At 48.1% G+C, this 23,117-nt stretch overlaps 1 protein-coding gene across 1 annotated transcript in view; it reads right to left on the minus strand.

The window, feature by feature from the left end:
• The window catches only part of LOC141164504 (LON peptidase N-terminal domain and RING finger protein 1-like), a 307,283-nt gene that overhangs the window by 62,480 nt on the left and 221,686 nt on the right, over window positions 1-23,117 (minus strand). The window lies entirely within an intron of this gene.

Consider the following 23,117-nt stretch of genomic DNA (forward strand, 5'->3'; position numbering starts at 1 on the left):
ATTGGACATGAGCTCACCTCATGCACATCACTGACAGCGTGGGAGAATTCTCCTGCACTCAGCACTTCAGCGTGAGAATTTTCCCACGCTGTCAGTGACGTGCATGAGGTGAGCCGAGTTCATTGGACATGACCTCGGCTCATCTGGATGCCGTCACAGCGAGACAGTGAGGAGCGCAAGCATGCCTGCGCTTCTCAGTGTCTGCAGGATGACAGGCTGGATGGCGGCGTTCTGCTGCGGTCCAGCCAGTCATCTCGATGTAGCAGAGCTGAAGCTGTCGTGGGAACCATGGAAAGGTAAGGATGAGGTTGGTTTATTATTTTTCTTTTATTGCAGGAGATCGTTGGCTTCAGCTGGAATGGGTGTGATGGTAAGTATAGTTTAATTTAGAACAATAAAGAATTGTGTCTTTATTTCAATTAAAGGACTTTATTCTGGGTGTTGTGTTTTTTTTAAATACTTTACTAGAAATTCATGGCGGTCATGTCTAATACTGGCGTGACCCCATGAATTTTGGGCTTGGGGCCAGCTGATAATACCAAGCTGGCCCTAACCCCTTTATTACCCAGTGAGCCACCGCACCAGGGCCCTGGATGAGTTGGGTACAGCGCCAGAAGATGGCGCTTCTATGAACGCGCCATTTTCCGGAGTGGCTGTGGACTGCAATTTGTAGCGGGGGGGGGCCCAGAAAGCTTGGGCCTCCCTGCGCTGCAGATTCCAGCCCCCAGCTGCCTAGTTGTACCTGGCTGGACACAAAAATAGGGCGAAGCCCCACGTACTTTTTTTTTAATTATTTCATGAAATTCATGAAATAATTAAGAAAAAAAGGGCTTCCCTATATTGTTGTGTCCGGCCAGGTACAAATAGGCAGCTGGTGGTTGGGGGCAGCCCGTTCCTGCCTGCTGTACCTGGCTGGACACAAATATAGTGCGAAGCCCCACTTCAATTTTTTTTAATTATTTCATGAAATTCATGAAATAATTAAGAAAAAAAGGGCTTCCCTATATTGTTGTGTCCGGCCAGGTACAAATAGGCAGCTGGTGGATGGGGGCAGCCCGTTCCTGCCTGCTGTACCTGGCTGGACACAAATATAGTGCGAAGCCCCACTTCAATTTTTTTAAATTATTTCAGGAAATTCATGAAATAATTTAAAAAAAATTGACGTGGGGCTTCGCACTATATTTGTGTCCAGCCAGGTACAGCAGGCAGGAACGGGCTGCCCCCAACCACCAGCTGCCTATTTGTACCTGGCCGGACACAACAATATAGGGAAGCCCTTTTTTTCTTAATTATTTCATGAAATAATTTAAAGAAAATTGACGTGGGGCTTCGCCCTGTTTTTGTGTCCAGCCAGGTACAACTAGGCAGCTGGGGGCTGGAATCCGCAGCGCAGGGAGGCCCAAGCTTTCTGGGCCCCCCCCGCTGCAAATTGCAGTCCGCAGCCACCCCGGAAAATGGCGCGTTCATAGAAGCGCCATCTTCTGGCGCTGTACCCAACTCATCCAGGGCCCTGATGCGGTGGCTCACTGGGTAATAAAGGGGTTAGGGCCAGCTTGGCATTATCAGCTGGCCCTAAGCCCGAAATTCATGGGGTCACGCCAATATTAGACATGACCACCATGAATTTCTAGTAAAGTATTTAAAAAAAACACAACACCCAGAAAAAAGTCCTTTAATTGAAATAAACACACAATTCTTTATTGTTCTAAATTAAACCATACTTACCATCACGCCCATTCCAGCTGAAGCCAACGATCTCCTGAAATAAAAGAAAAATAATAAAGCAACATCATCCTTACCTTTCCATGGTTCCCATGACAGCTTCAGCTCTGCTACATCGAGATGACAGGCTGGACCGCTGCAGAACGCTGCCATCCAGCCTGTCATCCCGCAGACACTGAGAAGCGCAGGCTTGCTTGCGCTCCACAGTGTCTCTCTGTGAGGGCATCCAGATGAGCCGAGTTAATGTCCAATGAACTCGGCTCACCTCATGCACGTCACTGACAGCGTGGGAAAATTCTCCTGCACTCAGCGCTTCAGCGTGGGAGAATTCTCACACTGAAGCGCTGAGTGCAGGAGAATTCTCCCACGCTGTCAGTGACGTGCAGGAGGTGAGCTGAGTTCATTGGACATGAGCTCACCTTATGCACGTCACTGACAGCGTGGGAAAATTCTCCTGCACTCAGCGCTTCAGCGGGAGAATTCTCACGCTGAAGCGCTGAGTGCAGGAGAATTCTCCCACGCTGTCAGTGACGTGCAGGAGGTGAGCTGAGTTCATTGGACATGAGCTCACCTTATGCACGTCACTGACAGCGTGGGAGAATTCTCCTGCACTCACCGCTTCAGCTTGAGAATTTTCCCACGCTGTCAGTGACGTGCATGAGGTGAGCCGAGTTCATTGGACATGAACTCGGCTCATCTGGATGTCGTCACAGAGAGACGCTGAGCAGCGCAAGCAAGCCTGCGCTTCTCAGTGTCTGCGGGATGAGAGGCTGGATGGCAGCGTTCTGCTGCGGTCCAGCCTGTCATCTCGATGTAGCAGAGCTGAAGCTGTCGTGGGAACCATGGAAAGGTAAGGATGAGGTTGCTTTATTATTTTTCTTTTATTGCAGGAGATCGTTGGCTTCAGCTGGAATGGGCGTGACGGTAAGTATGGTTTAATTTAGAACAATAAAGGATTGTGTCTTTATTTCAATTAAAGGACTTTATTCTGGGTGTTTGTGCTTTTTTTAACTTTGACTATGGGGTTAGTAATGGGGGTGTCTTATAGACGCCTCTCCATTACTAACCTGGGCTTGATGTCAGCTGGCATTATAAGCTGACATCAACCCCAACCCTATTACCCCCTGCCACCGCACCAGGGCAGCGTGGAAGAGCGAGGCTAAGTGCCAGAATTGGCGCATCCTATGAATGCGCCATTTCTGGGGCGGCTGACGGCTGGTGTTTCTAGCCTGGGAGGGGGCCAATATTCATGGCTCCCTTCCTGGGCTATTAATATCAGCCCCCAGCTGTCTACCTAGCCTTTGCTAGCTATTAAATTAGGGGGTACCCCACGTCATTTTTTTTGGGGGGTCCCCCATTTTAATAGCTAGTAAAGGCTATGTATTCAGCTGGGGGCTGATATTAGTAGCCTGGGAAGCTCCGTGGGTATTACCCCCTTCCCAGGCTTCAAACATCTGCCCCAGCCGTCTGCTTAACCTCCGCTAGAGCCTAAAATTAAGGGGAACCCCACGCCAATTTTTTTAATAATAAATCCTTTATTTTAATACTAAATGACAAGTACAGTAACCAACACTATCACTGTACTTCATATATATGTGACTGACATGTTTCTATCTATCTAATCTATGTGTGATGCTCTATTCTTTCTGTTATAAATTGTCGGGTACCGCTGCTGAATTGCCGGCCGGCTTTTTTAAAGAGACGGTGCACGAAAACACTATTATTTTTTTTGATAAATCCTTTACGCTAAATGACAAGTACAGTAAGCAGCACTGTCACTGTACTTCGTATATATGTGGCTGACATGTTTATATCTATCTAATCTATGTGTGAAGCTCTATTCTTTCGGTTCTAAATTGTCGGGTACAGGTGTATGCCGCTGCTCAATTGCCGGCTTTTCATGTTTCACTGTTGGCACTGTTCCCATCGATTTGGGCAATCACTGTAATGCCACAACCACCATGGCTGTGGCATTACAGTGAGTGGCAGACAATCCCTGCATGATTGGTGCTCTAAATAGCGCCAGACATGCAGGACACGCTTTTGGTGCATGAACAGTTATCGAACATAACCTCGAACAGCCGAATTTTTTGCAAATCGTTCGGGTTCGTCGAACAACTCGAACACCGCCCAAAACAGCTCGAATTTGAGATTGGCGAACAGTTCTAGTCGAACACCGCTCATCTCTAATCACGACCACCAATCACCTGACCACCATGGCCATTGATTGGCTGCAGAGTTAGGAGACTGGTAGTTGGGAGGTCATCTCTATCAATACGGTGGAGGCCATTGGAGCTGCGAGTAGATTCCCGTGGTTAGTATAGATTCTTTTCTTCTCTCATTTGCATTGCTCTTCACGATCATTTTCTTTTTAAAGGGGTTGTCCACTACTTTAACATTGATGTCCTATCCATAGGACCGCGACCAATCAGCAAAGCGGTGTTTAAATTTGGCGGCAATAATGCTGATTGTTCGCTGCCTGCAAACGCGACCAATCAGCAGAGCGGTGTTTAAATTTGGGGCCAAAATCGCTGATTGGTTGCGGTCGGCCGGCGGCCACGACCAATCAGCAGAGCGTTGTTTAAATTTGGCGCCAATCTCGCTGATTGGTCGCGGCTGGCGGCCGCGACCAATCAGCAGAGCGGTGTTTAAATTTTGCGCCAAAATCGCTGATTGCTCACGGCCGGTGGCCTCGACCAATCAGCAGAGCGTTGTTGAAATTTTGCGCCAATCTCGCTGATTGGTCGCGGCTGGCCGGCGGCCGCGACCAATCAGCAGAGCGGTGTTTAAATTTGGCGCCAAAATCGCTGATTGGTCACGGCTGGCGGCAACGAACAATCAGCAGAGCGGTGTTTACATTTGGCGCCAATCTCGCTGATTGGTCGCGGCTGGCGGCCGCGACCAATCAGCAGAGCGGGGCTTAAATTTGGCGCCAATACTGCTGATTGGTTGTGGCTGGCAACCGCAACCAATCAGTAGAGCGTGGTTTAAATTTGGCGCCAATAATGCTGATTGGTCGCGGACGGCGACCGCGACCAATCAGCACAGCGGCGTTTAAATTTTCCACCCATATCGCTGATTGGTCGCGGGCGCGATCGCGACCAATCGGCGTTGTATTAGTGAGGACCGGGGAGCGGCGCTGCCTGTGCGGCTACTTCCGCTGTGAGAAGCCGGGAGATGAGCGGCAGCTCGCAGCAGAAGTATCCCGACCGGCGGCGCTGCTCCCCGGTCCTCCGTTCACACTTGCCCTCCGGAGATCAGCAGGCCAAGCCGTTGATCTCCCGACGTTAGCCGCATGGAGGTCAGCGGTGCCGCCTGTCGGGGTACTTGTGCTGCCAGCAGCGGGGAGATGAGCGGCTAGCGCCGGTCATCTCCCTGCTGCATCGCCGCTGATCTCCGTCCGGCAGATGAGCCGCTAATGGCCGCCATCTTTTTCTGAAATCCCGTGTCGCTGATTGGCCGCGGCCGGACCAATCAGCGACGCGGGATTTCCTGGACAGACAGACAGAAAGACAGACAGACAGAAAGACAGACAGACGGGATAAGACGATTATATATATAGATAAGTTGCACTCTGGCACTCTCTTTGCACTCTGACCAATCTTTTACAATGATTCCAAGCTCATCTGCGAGTTTTTTCTCACTGCGGATCGGACTGAGAAAAAAATCGCAGCATGCTGCGATTGTCAGCGAGAATCGGATCTCACTTTTTATGCACACATCTTAAAGGAAACCCGACATTTCATCAGCCAAGTACAGTACTGTACATTCACAGCCCCAATTGTCAGAATAGAACAGATAGAATAGATAGAAATATATCAGTGAGAGACATATAATCAATGCTTTCCATGTGTAGTTTTTCTGTACTTGTATTTAGCTAATAATTAAATAAATAAAAGAAAATAATGGCGTGGGGACCCCCTTATTATTTATAACAAGCTGAGGAAAAGCAAACAGCTGTGAAATGGTCTTATTAGTCTGGGAAGGAGCCAATATCCATGGAGCTTCCCAGCCTATTAATAACAGCTCACAGCTGTCTGCAAAACCTTTACTTGTTATTAAAGGGAGGGACCACTCCAAAAAATGACATGGCTTCCCCTATTTTTAATAACCAGAAAAGTCTAAGCAGACAGCTGCAGGCTGATATTAATAGGCTGGGAAGGGGCCATGGATATTGGCTCTTTCCCAAACTAATAACACCAGCCCTAAGCCACCCCAGAAATAGAGCATTTATTAATTTATTAGATGTGCCAATTCTGGTGCTTAGCCTCGCCTCTTCTCCATTGCCCTTGTGCAGTGGAAATCGGGGTAATGGTTTTGAGGTTGATGTCAGCTGTGTAATATCCACTGACATCATGCCCATGGGTTAGTATTGGAGATGTCTCTGTGAGACACCCCATTACTAACCCCCTGGTCAAAAGAAATAAACACACACACCTTCAAGAGTTCTTTAATTGTAAAAAGCACTTCCCAACAATTACCTTCTTTTACCCATTTATTAGCAAACAAAATAATCCACAGGGTCCGCCGTAAACCCAACTGCTGTGATGAGCGGTGATGTCAGTAAGGTCATCGCAGTTCATAGCCAATGAAATTTTAAAAATTTAAAGGCTATGCAGACAGCTGTGAGCTGATATTAATAGGCTGGGAAGATCCAAGGATATTGGCCCTTCCCAAAATAATAACACCAGTTCACAGCTATCTGCTTTCCCTCAGCTGAATATTAAAAATATGGGGGACCCCACGCCATTTTTTCAAATTAATTATTAATTTAATAGGTTAAATAAGGCTTAACAACCTTTAGTGCCATATGCAGGGCACAAAAGGGTGCTAGTTTATTATATGTAGGGGGCTTGTTACATTAAATATCTACAGGACATCTCTCCTATTTATTCTGTCTATCTATCTACAGTATCTATCTATTATCTATCTATCTTTCTCTCTATATCTGTATATAAGATTGCTTTAGTACTTTGTAAACTAGCTTTAAATGACATAGAGAATTACTGTATGTAAAAGCTGATGTTAAAAACGCATTGCATACGGATTGCATACGAATGCTAGGTGAGAAAAATCGCATTGTACTTATATGACACTCGTCGTACTTTTCTGGATCAACATCAGACCCATTTTTTATAAGTTAGTGTGACTCCAGCCTATAAGAGGGAATTTAGACATTATTATTTTATAAAGGAGAACTGATGGCATTATAACTTTATAAGGGGGCACTCCAACTTCATCACTTTATAAAAGAGCACTCAAGGCACTATTACTTTATAAGTGAGCATTCCGGGCATTATTACTTTATAAGGGGCACTTGGGTATTGCTACTTTATAAGGGGGCACTATCTGCATTATTACTTTATAAGGGGACATTCTGTGCATTATTACTTTCTAATTTGCACTCGGTGCATTATTACTTGGGCCATTATTAATTTACTAGATGGTGGCCCGATTGTAACGCATCGGATATTCTAGAATATGTATGCGGCCGATCGGGCGCAATTAGCAGAGCGGTGTTTAAATTTTGCGCCAATAATGCTGATTGGTTGCGGCCGGCGGCCGCGACCAGTCAGCAGAGCGGTGTTTAAATGTGGCGCCAATAATGCTGATTATTCGTGACCGGTAACCACGACCAATCAGCAGAGCGGTGTTTAAATTTGGCGGCAATATCGCTGATTGGTCGCGGCCGGCCACCGCGACCAATCAGCGAAGCGGTGTTTAAATTTGGTGCCAATACTGCTGATTGGTCGCGGCCGGCGACCGCGACTAATCAGCAGAGCAGTGTTTAAATTTGGTGCCAATACTGCTGATTGGTCGCGGCCGGCGACTGCGACCAATCAGCAGAGCGTTGTTTAAATTTGGCACCAAAATTGCTGATTGGTCGCGGCCGGCCACCGCGACCAATCAACAGAGCGGGGTTTAAATTTGGCGCCAATAATGCTGATTGATCGCGAATGGCAGCTGCGACCAATCAGCAGAGCGTTGTTTAAATTTTGCGCCAATCTCGCTGATTGGTGGCGTCTGGCGTCCGCGACCAATCTGCAGAGCGTTGTTTAAATTTGGCGCCAATCTCGCTGATTGGTCGCGGCTGGCAACCGCGACCAATCAGCAGAGCGCTGTTTACATTTGGAGCCAATGTCGCTGATTGGTCGCGGCTGGAGTCCGCGACCAATCAGCAGAGTGTTGTTTAAATTTGGCGCCAATTTCGCTGATTGATCGCGTCTGGAGTCCGCGACCAATCAGCACAGCAGTGTTTAAATGTGGCGTCAACATCGGTGATTGGTCGGGGCCGCTATTTAAACGTGGCGCCCAAATCGGTGATTGGTCGCGGGCAGTGGCCGCGACCAATCAGCAGAGCGGTGTTTAAATTTTGCGCCAAGATCACTGATTGGTTGGGTGCTGAGACCGCGACCAATCAGCGAATCGTATTGGTGAGGACAGGGGAGCGGAATCGTATTGGTGAGGACCGGGGAGCGCCGCTGCCTGTGCGGCTACTTCCGCTGCGAGAAGCCGGGACATGAGCGACTGCTCGTAGCAGAAGTATCCCGACCCGCAGCACCGCTCCCCGGTCCTCCCTTGACACCCTAGCCGCTGATCTCCCGACAGTAGCCACATGGTGTTACTAAGGTCCGGACATTTGTTTTCAAAATCGCTGACTGGTCGGGGGCGCTGCCCGCGACCAATCACCGATTTGGGCGCCACATTTAAATAGCGTCCACGACCAATCAGCACAGCGGTGTTTAAATGTGTTTGCAAGATCGGTGATTGGTCGCGGCCGCTATTTAAATGTGGCGCCCAAATCGGTGATTGGTCGCGGGCAGCGTCCGTGACCAATCATCACAGCAGTGTTTAAATGTGGTGCCCAAATCGGTGATTGGTCGCGGGCAGCGTCCACGACCAATCAGCACAGCGGTGTTTAACTTTTGCAGCAAGATCAGTGATTGGTCGCGGCCGAAGACCGCGACCAATCACCGATTTATGCGCCACATTTAAATAGCGTCCGTGACCAATCAGCACAGCAGTGTTTAAATGTCTCTGCAAGATCGGTGATTGGTCGCGGACGCTATTTAAATGTGGCACACAAATCGGTGATTGGTCGCGGTCTTCGGCCGCGACCAATCACTGATCTTGCCGCAAAAGTTAAACACCGCTGTGCTAATTGGTCGCGGACGCTGCCCGCGACCAATCACCGATTTGGGCGCCACATTTAAACACTTCTGTGCTGATTGGTCACGGACGCTGCCTGCGACCAATCACCGATTTGGGCGCCACATTTAAATAGCGGCCGCGACCAATCACCGATCTTGCAGACACATTTAAACACCGCTGTGCTGATTGGTCGCGGACGCTATTTAAATGTGGCACCCAAATCGGTGATTGGTCGCGGGCAGCGGCCGCGACCAATCAGCACAGCGGTGTTTAACTTTTGGGCCAAGATCAGTGATTGGTCGTGGCGAGAGATCGCGACCAACCAGCGAATCGTATTGGTGAGGACCGGGGAGCGGCGCTGCCTGTGCGGCTTCTTCCGCTGCGAGAACCCGGGACATGAGCGGGCGCTCGCAACAGAAGTATCCCGACCCGCAGCGCCGCTCCCCGGTCCTCCCTTGACACCCTAGCCGCATGGATGTCAGCGTCGCTGCCTGTGCGGCTACTTCCGCTGCGAGAACCTGGGACATGAGCGGGCGCTCGCAGCAGAATTATCCCGACCCGCAGAGCCACTCCCCGGTCTTCCCTTGACACCCTAGCCGCATGGAGGTCAGAGGTGCCGGCATCCCGCAGATGACCCGCTAACGGCCGCCATCTTTTTTCAGAAATCCCGCGGCGCTGATTGGCCGCTGCCGGACCAATGAGCGATGCGGGATTTCCTGGACAGACAGACAGAAAGACAGACAGACAGACGGGATAAGACGATTATATATATAGATAAGGGGCACTTGCGTATTAGTATTTTATAACGAGGCACTCTGGGCATTGCTACTATATAAAAGGGCACTCTGTGCACTATTACTTTTTGTGAAGCACTCAAGGCATTAATACTTTAAAAGGGGGTATTCTGGGCATTATTACCATACAAGGTTCATCATATGTATTATTACTTTATAAATGGACCTTTGGGGCAATATTCTTAGTATTATACAAGGGGCATTTACAGCATTGTTACTTTCTAATTAGGCACTCTGGGAATTTCAAAATGAAAGACTGGCTTGTATGATTCTTTACAGGGGGGCTTTTACGATTTTTTTGCATTAGATACGGCTCCCGACTTTCTTTCAGGGCTGAATGTGACTTTCAAAATAAATAATGTTGGGGACCCCTGATCTACTGGAACTTTTTTGCCAAAAACATTGAATGTTATTTTTCTCTTGCAGAATATTTTGTGTTTGTTGACTCTCATTTAAACAATGCCGCTTATGCCCCCCTATAGTCTTTATCATCTTATATAAGATGCCGAATGGCATCTTCACCGCCGTCTTCAGTAGGACGGGAGCCCGGGTGGAATTCAGAAGATAAGCGCATTTTTATGCTTAAGACTCGGAATAAAGATTGTTTACACTTTGCCGTTAACCAAATGATCCGCCTGTTTTACCAGACGATGTTATATTTCATTAGAGGCATTAGAAGAAGCAGATTAAAAAAAAAAAAAGTTCTTTCATTTTATTTGCGGGATAAAATTGTTTCTATTCTGATTTCCGCTGGGAGTTTCAAGTTTGAAGGGCATTTTATTGCCGGTATGGTACGAAGAACCATCACAAATTCCGTCTCTATGGCAACCATCTGCGGCCTAAAGCCTACCCTTTTATTCTCCGCAATCATGCAATTGCTGCTGAACATATTGTGCCTGAAGATTTACAGATTTACAGGGGGTGCTTTCTAAAAGCGTAAATGGCTCTTATTGTCATAACGTATTTACTAGAATCACTTGTAGGAAGAAGGAATTGTTCCAAATTCAGTTCCTTCAGAAGGAAAAAAAAAGAACTTGAAAAAGCATGAAGAACCGTATTTCTATAGATGGAGGGCAAAAAAAATGTAATGTATGGAGGAACATGTCGATATGACGCACAGCGATGTATGGCAATGTTTTTTTGTTGGATGAGAGGTCATTGCTGGGGAATCAGAAGATTTTAGATGGCTGAGCTGTAATAAGAAGGGGCCTTTTATTGGGTCTAGTGCCAAGTATCCTGATTATTTCTTCATATCTACTATTGTTAAAATTGTTCATCCTCTTGTAACGTGGCGCGGGGCGGTAGACGTGGGCGAGGTACTCGTCTTCAACACTTCGACAAGCTACATGATAATGGGGATCCTTGGCCATGTGTGTGGACTTGTGCCATGGGAACACTACACCCTTGTAGGCGGCATGATGCCGGTGACTTAGGGTGGCCAGGACCAGATGTTGTAGAATTCAGTGAGGGAGATCACCAGTCAAAATAAACTTTTAATGAACATCAACGTATGGAGGGGTATACAGAGTGGATAGCGGGTGCAAAACGTCATGGATGTTTCTCTTAACACACAGAATATCTTCATACACATTCTATCTGTCCTTTCCTAAACTCACTCAGTTCTGCCTGCTATTTCCTCTGCATTCACCACCACCCAGCACAGTGCTTCAGGAGCTTCCATTGTCCCCAATAACGGCACTACAGTCCAATAAGTGAGAGCCCTGTACTTCAACCCATGTTCTTATGCCACTATGGCTTTTAGTTAGCTTCTCTGTTGATGCCTTGGAGCTACTGCCCAGAGCGCTCTCTTCATCTCGCGTTTCCTGCTCTTATTCGTTCTGTTATCTCTTCGGCTTGCAAACTCAGGAACATCCCGCTAGGCCTCCTGCCCCGGATTCTGTCTCCAGTAAATCGCTCACTCCGACAATCACATTGCCTCAGTGTCTACTCTAGATTTCGCTATCTGTTGCCTCGGTCTCCTCTCATTTCAGGGACACTCAATTCATGCAGCTCTGTTCACTGATCAGACCATAGGTCTGCTTCTACTGTGTGCTGGGCCCTATTTGACTTCCTGACAGGAAACTGTCTCTGTCCCTTCACTTTACCCCCTCCCACTCTGGGTTTATCCCAACTATTAACCCTAACTGTTCCTATTAACTCCCTGCTGCTGGGCAGAACACAACCTATCACTAATAACACACATTACTAAACATGTCGCACATCACATCACATTACATTAATACACATATCTTCAAGGGGGGTGTGAGCAAAACTTCCATCTTCTTACACTCTCATAAAAATGTGACGGTGCCACAAAAAAAGTACACTAGGATGCGGTATATCAAAGGAGAAGGGCCCACCAAAAAAAACTTTCACTGTCCCTTCCGGACCAAAATGCCACAGCCAATGGCATAACTGAAGGACCAGGATGAAGAGGAATATAGAAGGGTGGTTGCGGACTTTGTAGTATGGTGCCAGGCTAACCATCTAGAACTAAATGTTAAGAAAACCAGGGAGTTGGTGATGAGCTATGGAAGGTGCAAGAAGGTATGCCTACCTGTTACCATTGACGGTCAGGATGTGGAGATGGTGGACAGTTTCAAATATTTGGGGGTTTACCTGGATAGCAAGCTAGACTGGAAGTGCCACGTGGAGAAGGTCTACAAGAAGGGGATGAGTAGATTGTACTTCCTAAGGAAGTTAAGGTCTTTTAATGTGTGTGGCAAAATGCTTGAGGTGTTCTACCAATCCATTGTGGCTAGTGCCACCTTTGCGGCAATAATTTGCTGGGGTAACAGTGTGCGTGTTGCTGACGCCAACAAGCTCAACAAACTTATAAAGAAGGCTAGCGCGACGGTGGGCCTACAGCTTGGGACTTTTGAAGAGGTGGTAGAGGAAAGGATTAAGAAGAAGTGCAGAGCTATAATGGGCAACAACACACACCCGCTTTATGAACTGTTTGCGAAACAGAAGAGCACATTCAGCAATCGCCTAATACAACTAAGGTGTAAAAAGGAAAAATACAGGAGATCGTTTGTTCCAACAGCTATGGGGGTGTTTAACAAATGTCTGAAAAGCAATGTCTAAAGTATTCCAAATGTTATGTTATCATATGTGTCATGTTCGAGATCTGTGTTCTGCTGCTGTGATACCGCAATTTCCTACGGGATAAATAAAGTATATCTTATCTTATCTTATCTTATCTTATGTGCCCTGTTGAAAAATTTGAACCTCGGCTCCCCACTGCATGTTGGACTTGGATGTTGGTCAGATGTGTGGGTTCTTGTAGCATTCTAAATCCTATAAGGACATATGTGTTGTCCCCGCATTATTTACTAATGTCTCCCATCCTCGGCCCTTCCAGGTATATATGTTCCCAATCTTGGGCCCCTTCCAGGTATATATGTCTCCCATCCTGAGCCCCTTTCAGATATATATGTCTCACATCCTGGGCCCCTTCCAGGTATATATGTCCCCCATCCTGTACCCCTTCCTTGTATACAGTACAGACCAAAAGTTTGGACACACCTTCTCATTTAAAGATTTTTCTGTATTTTCATGACTTTGAAAATTGTACATTCACACTGAAGGCATCAAAACTATGAATTATCACATGTGGAATTATATACTTAACAAAAAAGTGTGAAACAACTGAAAATATGTCTTATATTCTAGGTTCTTCAAAGTAGCCACCTTTTGCTTTGATGACTGCTTTGCACACTCTTGGCATTCTCTTGATGAGCTTCAAGAGGTAGTCACCGGAAATGGTCTTCCAACAATCTTGAAGGAGTTCCCAGAGATGCTTAGCACTTGTTGGCCCTTTTGCCTTCACTCTGCGGTCCAGCTCACCCCAAACCATCTCGATTGGGTTCATGTCTGGTGACTGTGGAGGCCAGGTCATCTGGCGTAGAACCCCATCACTCTCCTTCTTGGTCAAATAGCCCTTACACAGCCTGGAGGTGTGTTTGGGGTCATTGTACTGTTGAAAAATAAATGATGGTCCAACTAAACGCATACCGGATGGAATAGCATGCCGCTGCAAGATGCTGTGGTAGCCATGCTGGTTCAGTATGCCTTCAATTTTGAATAAATCCCCAACAGTGTCACCAGCAAAGCACCCCCACACCATCACACCTCCTCCATGCTTCACGGTGGGAACCAGGCATGTAGAGTCCATCCGTTCACCTTTTCTGCGACGCACAAAGACACGGTGGTTGGAACCAAAGATCTCAAATTTGGACTCATCAGACCAAAGCACAGATTTCCACTGGTCTAATGTCCATTCCTTGTGTTCTTTAGCCCAAACAAGTCTCTTCTGCTTGTTGCCTGTCCTTAGCAGTGGTTTCCTAGCAGCTATTTTACCATGAAGGCCTGCTGCACAAAGTCTCCTCTTAACAGTTATTGCAGAGATGTGTCTGACGCGCCCCCTGGGACATATTCCTTTTTGAGGGGAATACCCGGCACCGGATCAGATGGGGGGTTGTAGTCTCCGAGCGGCTGTGACCCGGCCCCGTGCCCAGGGCGTCAAGCTCAGTGTTATGTGGCAGTCCTACAGATGTTATTAAGAGTTCTTTTGTGTCGACTACGCCACCCGTTGTGATGCGGTCACTGTGGCCGCCGCTGCAGCAGGGTCCGCTGAGGCTGATGGTGGGTGCGCAGCTTGGTGGGATAACCCCCAACGGGAGGGGTATAGCCTCAGAGGGGACAGGCGCAGAGGATGGGGGTTGTGGTGGTGTAGTGCAGACGGCAGTGAAGACAGAGTCGGGTTGTGCAGTTAAGGGTGTTTACTTACTGCAGATGTTGTACTGGTCACTCCAGCTGCTAGTGACCACCCGAGCCGTGCTGCGTCCACCAGGTCCTGGATCCAGCCAACCCCCAAACAAGTCCGGAGCGTGGCCCTGAGCTCTCTTTCTGTCCCGTTCTCTGGCCGTCCCCACCAGTAATCCACCTAGGTCCAGCTCCCTCGGGCCTTTTGTTGGGACACCCTTGGCCCTGGGTTCCCTGACCCTTCATGTGGTGTGCCTTCGGGGTGGATGTGATGGGTGACCGTGGCAGACGCTGCCCACGGTCTCCGGTCTCTGGCTGGGGAATGTTTTTCTGCCCCCACCAGCTTGGGTTCCGGTACCCTGTGCCGACTCCTCACCCGGTGCTTTAATTTGGGTTCTTGGGTCCTCTCTGTTTTCCCCTCTGGGTACTCCTTCTCTGCTCCTCTCTCACTCAGGGTCTCTCTCTCTCCCTTGCTGCAGGCTGACTTCCTCTCTGCTTGCTGTCTTGCTGTCTCCAACTGACTTGTTCTCTGCATCTGACCCTGATCTTAGTTGGTGCCCACCTTATATACACCCTCTATGTGTGAGCTCAGGTGACCAGCACCCAATGAGCTCCTATCTTTACCCAGGCTGCTCCCCCTATCTGCCCCTACACTACATGGGATGTACCACCCCCCTCCCACTCCAGCCAGGAACAGACTCGGTCGTACCTGCACATTTCTAAGTGGGAGTACCGTCGGCCTGTTCCCCGGAAATGGGATGTGTGTAGTGCATGCAGCCTACCGAGCTCAGTTCCACACTCCATCCTTACCCGGGAGTGGAATATCACACCTCTGGGTTGAGGTGCAATACTCCTGTAGCAGCCGAATCCTCAGGGTGCTACATGTCTGCTGCTAGAACTCTGTGTGGCATTGACCTGGTCTCTAATCTGAGCTGCTGTTAATCTGCGATTTCTGAGGCTGGTGACTCGGATAAACTTATCCTCAGAAGCAGAGGTGACTCTTGGTTTTCCTTTCCTGGGGCGGTCCTCATGTGAGCCAGTTTCTTTGTAGCGCTTGATGGTTTTTGCAACTGCACTTGGGGACACTTTCAAAGTTTTCCCAATTTTTCGTACTGACTGACCTTCATTTCTTAAAGTAATGATGGCCACTCGTTTTTCTTTACTTAGCTGCTTTTTTCAGTCTATTCAGTGGGACTATCAGCTGTGTATCCACCAGACTTCTGCACAACACAACTGATGGTCCCAACCCCATTTATAAGGCAAGAAATCCCACTTATTAAACCTGACAGGGCACACCTGTGAAGTGAAGACCATTTCCGGTGACTACCTCTTGAAGCTCATCAAGAGAATGCCAAGAGTGTGCAAAGCAGTCATCAAAGCAAAAGGTGGCTACTTTGAAGAACCTAGAATGTGAGACATATTTTCAGTTGTTTCACACTTTTTTGTTAAGTATATAATTCCACATGTGATAATTCATAGTTTTGATGCCTTCAGTGTGAATGTACAATTTTCATAGTCATGAAAATACAGAAAAATCTTTAAATGAGAAGGTGTGTCCAAACTTTTGGTCTTTACCGTATGTGTCCTCCATACTGGACCACTTCCTGGTATATATGTCCCCCATACTGGGCCCCTTCCTGGTATATATGTCCCCCATACTGGGCATCTTCCTGGTATTTATGTCCCCCATTCTTCGCCCTTTGCAGATATATATCTCCCTCTCCTGGGCCCCTTCCTACTATATATGTCCATCTTCCTTCGTTATATGTCCCCCATCCTGGATTCCTTCCTGGTATATATGTTTTAGTTCTGCCACTGTTCTCTAACTCATTAAAAGAAATAAACATCTACTTACCGTCCCTCGCTCCCACGTCATCATCTGTAGCAGGCGCAGAGGCTGGAAGCTGACATTGGCGTGCCTGCTATAAGCGATATATGATGTAATTTCCATGTGTCTCCTGTTGACGTCAGCAGCCAGCCTCTGATTGGCCGGCGGCATGTATGACAGTGCAAGGATCCCTGCGCCACAATACATTTAACCTGAAAGTGTGTAATCAGATGCACATCCAGCTGAAATAGCTGCAGGAGTCGGTGAGCACCCCTCTCGCACAGGCTCAGTCACACCCTCTGCGACCGCGATCATTATGCTCCTGGCCACAACAAGAGTCAAAGATCGGTGACATCCCCTCTCCAAAGCTTAGGATGAACCAGTCATGCTCCCAGCATCCACCTTGTTGCCACCCCAGGGGAACTAGGAACTTAGTCTAGGGCGGCTATGTTCCCGAAGGAAAAAAGGAAGGCAGATCCTGATGGCCACACACTCCCTCCTTAGACCTTTCAGGAGGGGAACATGGAAAGCTGACACACAGCACCTCAATTCACCTCTGCTATACCAGTTAAAGGGGACCAGCCCTAAAGAAAACTCACTAGCAGCAATGGATGTGGAAATACAAATGGACAGAATTAGTGAGCTGCTTCTTCAGTTAACCTGTGAAGAATTGAAAACAGTAGCAGAACATATAAAGATGTCAGAAGAACAGATTTCTAAAGCACACAACCGCAAGCAACTGTTAGCTGCCATTAATGCAAAAATGGATGAGCTGGGGGAGAAAGAAGCTGAAGATGTCATGGGGACATTCCTCCAGGAGCTATCACAGTTACTAACCAGGTTGAAGTCGGAGGATGGAGGGGCGGCAACAATTACCAAAAGCGGGAATCTCTGTCCACAGACAGAACTACAGGAATTGAAAGAACAATTCAAAGACCTAACAACAGCCCTGCAGGAATCCACCAAAACCTCTGAACGGGTGATAGACTCTGACAGGACCTTTACTTTGCTTGGGTTAGATAAATCAGGAAGACAGTCTTCTCTAACACCACATATGACCATAAGGAAATAATTCAAGTTTCTGGGACAGATTGGAGAGTGTGAACAGGAAGAGAAACTGTCTCATATGAACTTGTTGCACCAGATCAATGCAGGCTTACAGAAAGGCTACCAGCAGGATGAGATCATTGAGGGGGTGGTGAAAGCGATCAGCCCAGGACTGAACCTCTGTAGTATGCTAGAAATGAAGACTCAATTGACCTTGCAACAGCTAAAGATGATTTTAAAAGGGTACTATAAAGAAGAGAGTACTTCAGAATTGTTCCACCGACTCATTAACCTCTCACAGAAAAATAATGAATCACCCCAAAGTTTCTTGTTCAGAGCAATTGAACTGAAGGATAGACTGTTGTTTGCATCCAGAGATGTAGAAGCAGAGGAGAAGTTTGCTTCTGGACTAGTGCAGAAGAAGTTCTTGAGATCATAGGGAACGGGGTTAATCAGCAAAGACATCAAGTTGCAGCTGAAACAGTACCTAGAAGATCCTGCCATTCTGGACAAAGTCATAATTGAAAAAATGAATGAGGCAGCTAGTTTAGAGTCAAAGAGCGAACAGAACTTAAAGAAAGGCTCTGCTCCTAAAATTACCAAAATGAGTCAGCTGAAGTTGGAGACCCCCGGTGGCCAGTCCGAAGATCATTATGGAGATCCTCCAGTGCCACCTCCGAGAGGGAACCTTTAGGCTGTGTGCCCACTATGCTTTTTTAAAGCATTTCCGCAGTGCAATTCTGCCACAGAAACGCTTAAAAAACGCTTGGTAGAAGGTCTGCTATGTTCCCCAATGATAATCCGCATGTGCTGTGACCATGCCGCGGAAATTTCCGCTGCTGATTATCATTGCGGAAAAATCCACAGCAGTACCAATTATTTTGTGGAATCGCGGCGATTTGGCCGCCATAGACTTGCATTGAATCGCTTAATATCCGCATGACTTAATGTGCACATGCGGATATTAAGTGATTCAGTGTGCAGATGGTACCCGGGTCTGGAGAAGAGGAGACTCTCCTCCAGACCTGGGTACCATAGTACCTGTTAAAAAAAAAGAATTGAAAATAAAAAAACACATTATACTCACCTTCCGATGTCCCACGGTCTTCTATCCGGTACGTCTTGGCTCCCCGGTGGCTCGCAATGGAGTAAAAGGACCTTCCATGACGTTATTCAGTCATGTGACAGGTCACGCGACCGCTGACGTCGGCGGTTGCGTGACCTGTCACACGACTAAATGACGGCATGGAAGGTCCTTTTACACCATCGCGAGACACCGGGAAGACCGGAGAAGGAGACCGGGGACCATGAGAAGGTGAATATAATGTTTGTTTTTTTTACCATTTTTATTCTTTTTTTTTAACTAAATTGGTCACATTATATAAAATCCATGCCGGTTGCATGGATTTATATAGTGTGACCAAGTTGTCAAGCACTTTCCAAGTGATGCTAAAATCGCTTGGAAAGTGCTTGACAACCCGCATGCGAAATCGCATGCTAAAAACTCTTCACAAACGCTTGTCCCTGGCTGAAAAAAAGCATGTATAATCCGCATGTGTTTTTTCTGCCAGGGAGATGCAGAAATGCTCAGGAAAAATCCGGAGCATTTCTGCATCGTGGGCACATAGCCTTAATCACCAACAAAGGAGAGGACCGCCAGCGCTGACTGGGAGGAAGTAATAGGAGAACTGTGAGCCAAGTTGATTGAGGTGAAAAAGTTGATTAGTTCCAGGCCAGAACCTGTATCCCTCAGACCCAGGAGTGGATTTCAAAACAGAAGATACCTGGCTTGTGAAGCGTGCCATTCACCAAATCAGAGTACAGAGTGTGTCCTCTGTCTAAGATGTGGTGAGGAAGGACATTATGCGTAGGAATGTCAATGGTCACGGTCGTTTGGGTTAAAAGACAGGAGGTTGCCAGTGGGGGGCTACTGGTAATCGCGACACGAAGGAGGCCCCAGAAGCAAATCCAAATCTCACCAAACCCCGGAACGGCACATGAGGTAAAATGGCTGCATCAGTACTATCCCAAAGTGTGTTCCCGTCTACAACAGCTGCAAGAGAGACAGGGGCATCAGTTACTTAATGCCCAGTGTGGAGGTCAAACGATGTACTCCTGGGAAGAGGATTCCTTGGTCAATAAAGATAGCCTCATCAACCTAATCAGTGAAAGTTGCTTTATACAGTGCCAGCTAGATGGACTCCTGGTAAAAGCACTCTGGGACATGTAGCGCCCCGAGGGTTCGGTTGCTACAGGGGTATTGCACCTCAACCAGAGGTGTGATATTCCACTCCCAGGTAAGGATGGAGTGAGGACCAGGGCTCAGTTAGCTGCATGCACACACACACACTCACCCCATTTCCGGGGGACAGCTCGACGGCGCTCCCATATTGCAGGCACAACTGACCATGTCCCTGGCTGGAGTGGGGAGGGGGGAGAGAACCCAGTGGTGTAGGAGCAGAAGGGGACGGTTTCTGGAGCATAGGAAGGAGCTCATTGGGTGCAGGTCACCTGAGCTCGGACACACACAGAAGTAGATAAAAGGTGGGAGCCATCTTAGGAGAGCAGTGGAGAGAAGGAGTTCAGAGGAGAGAGAGCTGACAGGGAGCCGAGGCTCAGCCTGAGCTCAGCTCCACGAGGCAGGCCTAGAGAGAAGGCCGGAGCCAGAGAGGAGAAGAGAAGAAGGGGAAGGAAGGAAGGAGAAGAGACAGAGGAGTGGAAGGGCTCCAGAAACAAGAAGGCAGAAGGGACCCCAAGAGAGCAGAACGGACAGCAACCGTTGCAAACCCGCGTGATATCGGGTGAAGTGTCAGGCTGTGGAAAGGTATCGGATCCCTAAATTGGTGGAGGCGAATCTACCCTCAGCCAAGAACCGGAGGTCATGATCATTTATTGGTGCAACCCCCCGCCAAACCTGCTAGGAAGGCGCCATATAGGATAGCGGGAAGCGGAGGCCAACGTTTACCCGACACGGTCCGCGGTAGCCGGACAGAAGTTTGGTCACTGGTGGGGCACGAGAGGCCAGAGAAAGGACATAAGGGGGTCCTGTGCCATACTCCTGAATTGCCTGGGGGTTGACCGAGCCCCTCACCTGGTGGACGCAGCACGGCTTGGGCAGTCATTGCTGACAGAAGTGACTTGGATAACAACTGTGAGTAAAAGACCCTGGACTGCATCATTGGACTTTGTGTGATTTCTGCTGCGCCTGCACCATCACCCCCAGCATCCCCTTACACTGCCCTGAGGCTACACTCTTCCCGTGGGGAGTTATCCTACCCCTGTGCTGCACACCAACACCAGCCTCAGCGGTCTGCCTCGCAGCGGCGGTTATCCCTGACCGCAATCCACGGGTGGCATAGTCGGATATTCACAAAACACTGATAAATAGACTGCCACAATTTGGTCTGACCACCCTGAGCCATGGGATCGGGTTGCCACTACTACCCCCAGCATCGCACAGAAGCCCGGGTTCTGGGTACCCCATGGCCCAGGGGGCGAGTCAGACACAGGAGCCCAAGCGAGCCTTTGAAATGAAGAATGGAGAAGGCGCTACATGCCATATACCTGCCTTCGGTTGCTAAGAGAACTCTTAGGACCAGTGGAACTCCATGGCAAAGCTGTCAACCAGACCAAAATCCTTTTTATGGGTTGGGTGGAAGTGACTTTCCAACTGAGGGCCACGAAGAACAGCAACACCATCAAGCTTTTGGTAACTTTTCTCATGACTAGTTATCAGAACTTGGCAGAGGATCCTATCCTGGGATATAATGTAATCAGTGAGGTCATCACGAAACACAACTCAGGGACGCTGGTGGTGGATGCAATTGCCACATCACTTACCACACCCAAAGCCGTGGCAGAAAATGTGATTCATAGAGTAAAGAAAGCACAGAATACAATGGACCTAAAAGAAGTCAAGGTAGGCTGGCGCACAACCATCATCCCTGCAAACCAAATGGTGGAGGTGAGGTGTGGAGTCCGGGTAGAACCGGGAAGAAAAGTCCAGAAAAGACTGTTTGTGCCAAAAGACTCCTCAAACTTCCGGAAGGCCTAGCTCAAGGTGAGACTTTGCTTACGATTCCTACTGGTGGGTTTGCTCGAGTGACAGTAGCGGTGATGAATATTACGAAACACAAAATTAGACTGGATCCAAAGACTGTGTTAGGTCACATTGAAACTGTTGAAACGGTATATCCAGCCAGTGTGAGACCCACCCAGGGGTCTACCGTGAATTCAGTCTCCCCACCAAGGAACAGAAGTTGCTCAGGTAAGAAAATTGGACTACCCACCTCAGGGGCCTGGGATCCAACAGTATCCCTGGAACACTTGTGTGTTGAAGATATAGCGATAGTAAAACAGATGCTGAGAGAAGAGTGTGATGCATTCTCTAAAGATGACTCTGATATAGGCTGTATCCCGTCGTTGCAATTGAAAATCAATTTGAAAGACGCGACACCAGTAACCAGAAGTTACATGTCTGTGCCAAAACTATTATGTGGCGCCCCTGAGGGTTCGGTCACCACAGAGGTGTTGCGTCTCAGCCAGAGATGTAGCATCTCACTCTCAGGTAAGGAAGGAGTACAGCTCAGGACTAGTGTTGAGCGAGCATGCTCGGCACTGCTCGGTACTCGCCCGAGCATCACGCTACTCGGGATGTTCGGCGAGCACCGAGCATTTCCGGGTTATTCGGGCGGGAGCTCGGGTCTCCGCCCTGCATGTTTGGCGCTCTTTACAGAGCCAATGAACATGCAGGGATTGCCAGCCAGTCACTGTAATGCTGCAGCCATGTTGTTTGTGGGCATTGCAGTGATTGGCTGGCCGCACAGCGTCACCTCGAGTATTTAAAACTGGGCGCGGCCATCTTGGACACAGTCGCACCGGATTAGACAGTGTAGGCACAGCGCTGCTGAGCTAGGGAGAGATTTATCCTGCAAAATACTTAGTGTAGGGTCTGTAAAGGCTGCCAGATCAAACAAACAGTCCTTCTCAGGACTAATATCCATCCCAGATATCAGGCAGGCAAGCAGGCAGGCTGTATAGGAGACGCAGTGGTTATACCAGCAAACGCTGCATTACAGTCCTGTGTGCTCCTGTTTCTGAAATTGCTGGACTTAGCTCCAGGTCTCGGGGGCCAGGAAAAATCCTTTTTTTTCATCTAAATCCTCTTTTTTTTTTCCTCCTTCACACTGTACAAATACCCGTCTTATTAACCTATTGGTGCCCCCCCCCCCCCAAAAAAAAAGTGTGTCTCTGATTTTTCAGACACAAATATATCTTTTGAAAATAGTCTGTTGTAGGCCCGACAAATCCAAGTGTGGTTTTGCAGTTCCACGGGTCAAATCTCTATTATTCAGGTCTTGGTATTTTTTCCGTAAAGAAAAACAGTAATAGTTTCTCCCTGATTGTTCTGATTGTTTAAAAGAGTCGGGTGTAGGCCACAGAAATAGAACTGTGGTTTTCCTCTTCCACGGTTCTAATCTACTTTCTATTACCCTTTTTCCATTGATAGTGCGAGTGTAAGCTATTTTACTTCCTTTACAATGGGCAAGGCGCGTGGCAAGGGACGTGGAAGTGGACGTTCTGGTGATGGTGCGTGCAGAGGACGGGGCCGTGGCCAAGGTGAAAATGTGCCACAACCAACAGCCACATCTTCCCGCTCCCACTTCTTGACCGAATTACTAGGGAAGCACAGAACAACACCAGTATTGTGAACTGATCAGTATGAACAGGTTATTAATTGGATAGCAGATAATACTTCCAGTTACCTGGGCACCACCACCTCCGGTCTGTCTTCCACACGGTCAACT

This window comes from Phyllobates terribilis, unplaced genomic scaffold (genome assembly GCF_046119375.1).
Source record: "Phyllobates terribilis strain yellow unplaced genomic scaffold, ASM4611937v1 Scaffold_10__3_contigs__length_209671492, whole genome shotgun sequence".
Lineage (NCBI taxonomy): Eukaryota > Metazoa > Chordata > Amphibia > Anura > Dendrobatidae > Phyllobates > Phyllobates terribilis.